Source organism: Carassius gibelio, chromosome A17 (assembly GCF_023724105.1).
Source record: "Carassius gibelio isolate Cgi1373 ecotype wild population from Czech Republic chromosome A17, carGib1.2-hapl.c, whole genome shotgun sequence".
In the NCBI taxonomy this organism is placed as follows: Eukaryota; Metazoa; Chordata; class Actinopteri; order Cypriniformes; family Cyprinidae; genus Carassius; species Carassius gibelio.
The window spans coordinates 166,866-174,365 of record NC_068387.1 but is presented as its reverse complement, the minus strand read 5'-3'; the positions used below and the strand labels follow the sequence as shown (position 1 = coordinate 174,365).

Here is a 7,500-nt window from a genome sequence, read left to right as displayed (position 1 = left end):
GGAACTACGACGGTATCTGATCGTCTTCGAACCTCCGACTTTCGTTCTTGATTAATGAAAACATTCTTGGCAAATGCTTTCGCTTTCGTCCGTCTTGCGCCGGTCCAAGAATTTCACCTCTAGCGGCGCAATACGAATGCCCCCGGCCGTCCCTCTTAATCATGGCCCCGGGTTCCAGAAACCCACAAAATAGAACCGGAGTCCTATTCCATTATTCCTAGCTGCGGTATTCAGCGGCGACAGGCGGCCTGCTTTGAACACTCTAATTTTTTCAAAGTAAACGCTCCGGGCCCCGAGGTGACCGGACACCCAGTTAAGGGCATCCGGGGGGCGCCGGGAGGCAGGGTCCGGGACAGGCGGTGGCTCGCCTCGCGGCGGACCGCCAGCCCACTCCCGAGATCCAACTACGAGCTTTTTAACTGCAGCAACTTTAATATACGCTATTGGAGCTGGAATTACCGCGGCTGCTGGCACCAGACTTGCCCTCCAATGGGTCCTCGCCCATGGGTTTAGGATACGCTCATTCCAATTACAGGGCCTCGAAAGAGACCTGTATTGTTATTTTTCGTCACTACCTCTCCGAGTCGGAAATGGGTAATTTGCGCGCCTGCTGCCTTCCTTGGATGTGGTAGCCGTTTCTCAGGCTCCCTCTCCGGAATCGAACCCTGATTCCCCGTTACCCGTGGTCACCATGGTAGGCGCCTAAAGTACCATCGAAAGTTGATAGGGCAGACATTCGAAAGAGTCGTCGCCGCCGCAGAGGGCGCGCGATCGGCCCGAGGTTATCTAGAGTCACCAAAGGGACCGGGGCGAGGACGGATCCCCGACCCCGGATGGGTTTTGGATCTGATAAATGCACGCGTCCCCGCCCGTGAGGGAGGGTCGGCGCTCGTTTGCATGTATTAGCTCTGGAATTGCCACAGTTATCCAAGTACCGGGTGGAGCGATCAAAGGGACCATAACTGATTTAATGAGCCATTCGCAGTTTCACTGTACCGGCCGTGTGTACTTAGACCTGCATGGCTTAATCTTTGAGACAAGCATATGTTACTGGCAGGATCAACCAGGTAGCCCTCAAGAGGGGGTGTGGGATGGACAACCGCAGCGCGCTTGTTTCCTACACGCGGGTCTCGCTCCGCGCAGGGTGTCCACCCCCCCGGGGGGAGGCGGAACCCAGGCGGCGCGGCCGCTCATAGGGCGACGTGCGGCGACCTCCCCCGCTCGTGGGTCACGGGGGTGGCTGGCCGCTGATCGAGGCCGTAACCGGGAAAAGTGTGCTTCGCGGGGCCGGGAGGGGGACGGGCGAGGGCCGGACGGAGCCGACCTCCCGCCTCGCGCCTCCTCTCCGACCGCCGGTGGCGGACATTTACGATAGACCGGCCGTCTGAGTCTCCCAAGAAAGAGGGGGGCAGAGCCCCTTCTCATGCGCGCATGTGCCGGACACGGTGTTTCGCTCGTACCTTCCAACCACCGTGCCCCCTAGGCGCACCCGCCCATAGCGGCCAGTGGCCGGGCGGGGTCCTAGCTCGGGCGCGCAACGTGCTCCACTCGATCCGTTCTCTTGCGATACGCGCTAAGTCCACAAAATAACGCGTTCGCCGAAATCGCGACGGCACGTAAAAACGCCATCCCCTATCGGGCGGACCTCCAGGGTCGCGGGTGAATCCAGAAGGTGCCCGCGGAAGAGGCACCTTTCCCGGCCTGCCCCGGAGCCTCGGGGAGGGTGGATGTTTGGCCAAAGCCCGCGTTTCCGACTTAGTCGTCAGAGCTCACGGGCGACCACTGGTCACCCCGCGAACGGTTCTCCCCAGTAAGGGCGGTCGTCTTTCGACTGCCCCCGGCCACGGCGATGGTGCTTGGGCCGGGCAGCGGTCCACAAAGCCCCCTTAGGTATCAGTTTGCGTTCCCGGTCGGGGGGCCCTCAGACGAATCGCGTCACCCCGGCCACGGCGAGGGTATGTGGGCCGGGGAACCCTCCAGACAGCCCCCTGGATCCGAAATGGTTTTCGCCAGAGCCTAAGTCCACAAAATGACGCGTTCGTCCAAATCGCGACGGCACGTAAAAACGCCATCCCCTATCGGGCGGACCTCCAGGGTCGCGGGTGAATCCAGAAGGTGCCCGGGGAAGAGGCACCTTTCCCGGCCTGCCCCGGAGCCTCGGGGAGGGTGGATGTTTGGCCAAGGCCCGCGTTTCCGACTTAGTCGTCAGAGCTCACGGGCGACCACTGGTCACCCCGCGAACGGTTCTCCCCAGTAAGGGCGGTCGTCTTTCGACTGCCCCCGGCCACGGCGATGGTGCTTGGGCCGGGCAGCGGTCCACAAAGCCCCCTTGATATCAGTTTGCGTTCCCGGTCGGGGGGCCCTCAGACGAATCGCGTCACCCCGGCCACGGCGAGGGTATGTGGGCCGGGGAACCCTCCAGACAGCCCCCTGGATCCGAAATGGTTTTCGCCAGAGCCTAAGTCCACAAAATGACGCGTTCGTCCAAATCGCGACGGCACGTAAAAACGCCATCCCCTATCGGGCGGACCTCCAGGGTCGCGGGTGAATCCAGAACGTGCCCGGGGAAGAGGCACCTTTCCCGGCCTGCCCCGGAGCCTCGGGGAGGGTGGATGTCTGGCCAAGGCCCGCGTTTTCGACTTAGTCGTTTTTCCAACCCCGAATTCCTCCAGGGCCTCCGACCTGCCGAGCGAGGCCGACGAGGGCTAGGGCCGGTCGGATAGGTCTCTCACCAAAGAGGCCCTGGAGCCTACGACCCGCCACTGGTCACCCAGCAAACCGAGAACCGGAGTAGGGGGTGCTATCTCACTCTCATGCCCAAGAGAGGGAGGCCACGCTGGGCCTGGGTCGCTGGAAATAGACCCTGGAGCTCAACGTTCAAATTTACAGAGAACCAGACTAGGGGGAGCCGTCTCACTCTCATGCCCGAGAGGGTGAGGCCTCGTTGGGCCTGGGTCGCTCGAAAATGCCCCTGGAGCTCAACCTTCAAATTTACAGAGAACCAGACTAGGGGGAGCCATCTCACTCTCATGCCCAAGACGGTGAGGCCTCGTTGGGCCTGGGTCGCTCAAAAAAGCCCCTGGAGCTCAACCTTCAAATTTACAGAGAACCAGACTAGGGGGAGCCATCTCACCCTCATGCCCGAGAGGGTGAGGCCTCGTTGGGCCTGGGTCGCTCGAAAATGCCCCTGGAGCTCAACCTTCAAATTTACAGAGAACCAGACTAGGGGGAGCCATCTCACTCTCATGCCCGAGAGGGTGAGGCCTCGTTGGGCCTGGGTCGCTCAAAAAAGCCCCTGGAGCTCAGCCTCCACGGTTAATGAGAACCGGAGTAGGGGGCGCCATCTCACCCCCATGCCCAGGACGGTGAGGCCACGCTGGGCCTCGGTCGACCGAAAAAGCCCCTGGAGCTCAACCTTCAAATTTACAGAGAACCAGACTAGGGGGAGCCATCTCACTCTCATGCCCGAGAGGGTGAGGCCTCGTTGGGCCTGGGTCGCTCGAAAAAGCCCCTGGAGCTCAGCCTCCACGGTTAATGAGAACCGGAGTAGGGGGCGCCATCTCACCCCCATGCCCAGGACGGTGAGGCCACGCTGGGCCTCGGTCGACCGAAAAAGCCCCTGGAGCTCAACCTTCAAATTTACAGAGAACCAGACTAGGGGGAGCCATCTCACTCTCATGCCAGAGACGGTGAGGCCTCGTTGGGCCTGGGTCGCTCGAAAAAAGCCCCTGGAGCTCAGCCTCCACGGTTAATGAGAACCGGAGTAGGGGGCGCCATCTCACCCCCATGCCCGAGAGGGTGAGGCCTCGTTGGGCCTGGGTCGCTCGAAAAAGCCCCTGGGGCTCAGCCTCCACGGTTAATGAGAACCGGAGTAGGGGGCGCCATCTCACCCCCATGCCCGAGAGGGTGAGGCCTCGTTGGGCCTGGGTCGCTCGAAAAAGCCCCTGGAGCTCAGCCTCCACGGTTAATGAGAACCGGAGTAGGGGGCGCCATCTCACCCCCATGCCCGAGACGGTGAGGCCTCGTTGGGCCTGGGTCGCTCGAAAAAGCCACTGGAGCTCAGCCTTCACGGTTAATGAGAACCGGAGTAGGGGGCGCCATCTCACTCTCATGCCCAAGACGGTGAGGCCTCGTTGGGCCTGGGTCGCTCGAAAAAGCCCCTGGAGCTCAGGCTCCACGGTTAATGAGAACCGGAGTAGGGGGCGCCATCTCACCCCCATGCCCGAGAGGGTGAGGCCTCGTTGGGCCTGGGTCGCTCGAAAAAGCCCCTGGAGCTCAGCCTCCACGGTTAATGAGAACCGGAGTAGGGGGCGCCATCTCACCCCCATGCCCAGGACGGTGAGGCCACGCTGGGCCTCGGTCGATCGAAAAAGCCCCTGGAGCTCAGGCTCCACGGTTAATGAGAACCGGAGTAGGGGGCGCCATCTCACCCCCATGCCCGAGAGGGTGAGGCCTCGTTGGGCCTGGGTCGCTCGAAAAAGCCCCTGGGGCTCAGCCTCCACGGTTAATGAGAACCGGAGTAGGGGGGCGCCATCTCACCCCCATGCCCAGGACGGTGAGGCCACGCTGGGCCTCGGTCGATCGAAAAAGCCCCTGGAGCTCAACCTTCAAATTTACAGAGAACCAGACTAGGGGGCGCCAACTCACTCTCATGCCCAGGAGGGGGAGGCCACGCTGGGCCTGGGTCGCTCGAAAAAGCCCCTGGAGCTCAGCCTCCACGGTTAATGAGAACCGGAGTAGGGGGCGCCATCTCACCCCCATGCCCAGGACGGTGAGGCCACGCTGGGCCTCGGTCGATCGAAAAAGCCCCTGGAGCTCAGGCTCCACGGTTAATGAGAACCGGAGTAGGGGGCGCCATCTCACCCCCATGCCCGAGAGGGTGAGGCCTCGTTGGGCCTGGGTCGCTCGAAAAAGCCCCTGGGGCTCAGCCTCCACGGTTAATGAGAACCGGAGTAGGGGGGGCGCCATCTCACCCCCATGCCCAGGACGGTGAGGCCACGCTGGGCCTCGGTCGATCGAAAAAGCCCCTGGAGCTCAACCTTCAAATTTACAGAGAACCAGACTAGGGGGCGCCAACTCACTCTCATGCCCGAGAGGGGGAGGCCACGCTGGGCCTGGGTCGCTCGAAAAAGCCCCTGGAGCTCAGCCTGCGAAGCGCTTTTGTCATCACCCCGATGGCGGGTAAAAACGGCATCCTCTATCGGGCCGACCTCCGGGGTCGCGGGCGAAATCGGAGCTCTACCCGGGAAAGGTGCACCATCCTGGGCAAGGCCGCCGGAGAGGGGGTGGTTGGATGTTCGACCGGGGCCCGCTCGGGAACGCCGGGGCCTAGGGACTTGAAACTCGGGTCGTTGATAGGGCCCGTCGGCCCCTCTCGGACGCCGCCACCCCCGAGCCGACAGCCCCCCGGGGGCCGGGGATAGCGCCCCCCAAAGTTCGAAATTTTGAACGGCCGTATCTCGCCGAGGCCGAGACCCAGGGACTTCAAACTCGGGACCGCGGTAGACCCTGAGGCCCCCTATCAGACGCCGCCACCCGCGGGCCGATGGCCCCCCGGGGGCCGGGGATAGCGCCCCCCTAAGGTCGAAGATTTGACCGGCCGTATCTCGCCGAGGCCGAGCCCCAGGGACTTCAAACTCGGGTCGCTGATAGAGCCAGAGGGCCCCTACCGGACGCCGCCGGCCCCAGGTCCCCAACCCCCGGGGAGGCCGAGATACGGCCCCCCAAACTTCAGGATTTGTGCCCTCGTAACTCAGGCACCGGACCGCCCCGGGACTCGGGGGCGGTGGCGTCCGGTAGGCCCCGAGGCCCTCTACCTGACCCCCGAGTTTCAGCCCCGGGGACCCCCGCACCGCGGAGATATCGGCGAGAAACCGCGCCGCGGCCGAAATCGGAACTCTACCCGGGAATGGCGCACCGTCCTGGGCAAGGCCGCCGGCGAGGGGGGGGTTGGAAGTTCGACCGGGGCCCGCGCCGGAACGCCGAGGCCTAGGGTCTTGAAACTCGGGTCGTTGATGGAGGCCGTCGGCCCCTCTCGGACGCCGCCACCCCCGAGCCGACAGCCCCCCGGGGGCCGGGGATAGCGCCCCCCAAAGTTCGAAAATTTGACCGGCCGTATCTCGCCGAGGCAGAGGCCCAGAGACTTCAGACTCGGGTCGATGATAGATCCCGTGGCCCCCTATCAGACGCCGCCACCCCAGGGCCGGTGCACCCCAGGGGGCCGGAGATAGCGCCCACCGACGGTGGAACTTTGAACGGCCGTATCTCGCCGAGGCAGAGACCCAGGGACTTCAAACTCGGGTCGATGATAGGCCCCGTGGCCCCCTATCAGACGCCGCCACCCCAGGGCCGGTGCACCCCAGGGGGCCGGAGATAGCGGCCACCGAGACAGAAACTTTGAACGGCCGTATCTCGCCGAGGCAGAGACCCAGGGACTTCAAACTCGGGTGGGTGATAGGCCCCGTGGCCCCCTATCAGACGCCGCCACCCCAGGGCCGGTGCACCCCAGGGGGCCGGAGTTAGCGCCCACCGAGGCAGAAACTTTGAACGGCCGTATCTCGCCGAGGCAGAGACCCAGGGACTTCAAACTCGGGTGGGTGATAGGCCCAGTGGCCCCCTATCAGACGCCGCCAACCCAGAGCCGGTGCAGCCCAGGGGGCCGGAGATAGCGGCCACCGAAGGTGGAACTTTGAACGGCCGTATCTCGCCGAGGCAGAGACCCAGGGACTTCAAACTCGGGTGCGTGACAGGCCCCGTGGCCCCCTATCAGACGCCGCCACCCCAGAGCCGGTGCACCCCCGGGGGCCGGAGATAGCGGCCACCGAAGGTGGAACTTTGAACGGCCGTATCTCGCCGAGGCCGAGCTCCAGGGACTCCAAACTCGGGTCGATGATAGACCCCGTGGCCCTCTATCAGACGCCGCCACCCCAGAGCCGGTGCACCCCAGGGGGCCGGAGTTAGCGCCCACCGTTGGAGAAATTTTGAACGGCCGTATCTCGCCGAGGCAGAGACCCAGGGACTTCAAACTCGGGTGGGTGATAGGCCCAGTGGCCCCCTATCAGACGCCGCCAACCCAGAGCCGGTGCAGCCCAGGGGGCCGGAGATAGCGGCCACCGAAGGTGGAACTTTGAACGGCCGTATCTCGCCGAGGCAGAGACCCAGGGACTTCAAACTCGGGTGGGTGACAGGCCCCGTGGCCCCCTATCAGACGCCGCCACCCCAGAGCCGGTGCACCCCCGGGGGCCGGAGATAGCGGCCACCGAAGGTGGAACTTTGAACGGCCGTATCTCGCCGAGGCCGAGCTCCAGGGACTCCAAACTCGGGTCGATGATAGACCCCGTGGCCCTCTATCAGACGCCGCCACCCCAGAGCCGGTGCACCCCAGGGGCCGGAGTTAGCGCCCACCGTTGGAGAAATTTTGAACGGCCGTATCTCGCCGAGGCAGAGACCCAGGGACTTCAAACTCGGGTGGGTGATAGGCCCCGTGGCCCCCTATCAGAC

The 7,500-nt window shown here is 63.9% G+C and overlaps 1 non-coding gene across 1 annotated transcript in view; it reads right to left on the bottom strand.

Annotated features, from left to right (window-relative positions):
* Window positions 1-1,070, bottom strand: part of LOC127933641 (18S ribosomal RNA) — a 1,861-nt gene extending 791 nt beyond the window's left edge. Inside the window, exon 1 of the ribosomal RNA XR_008147560.1 lies at window positions 1-1,070. This exon is cut by the window's left edge and continues 791 nt beyond it. This is a non-coding gene — a ribosomal RNA (18S ribosomal RNA).
* Window positions 1,071-7,500: the final 6,430 nt, after the last annotated feature.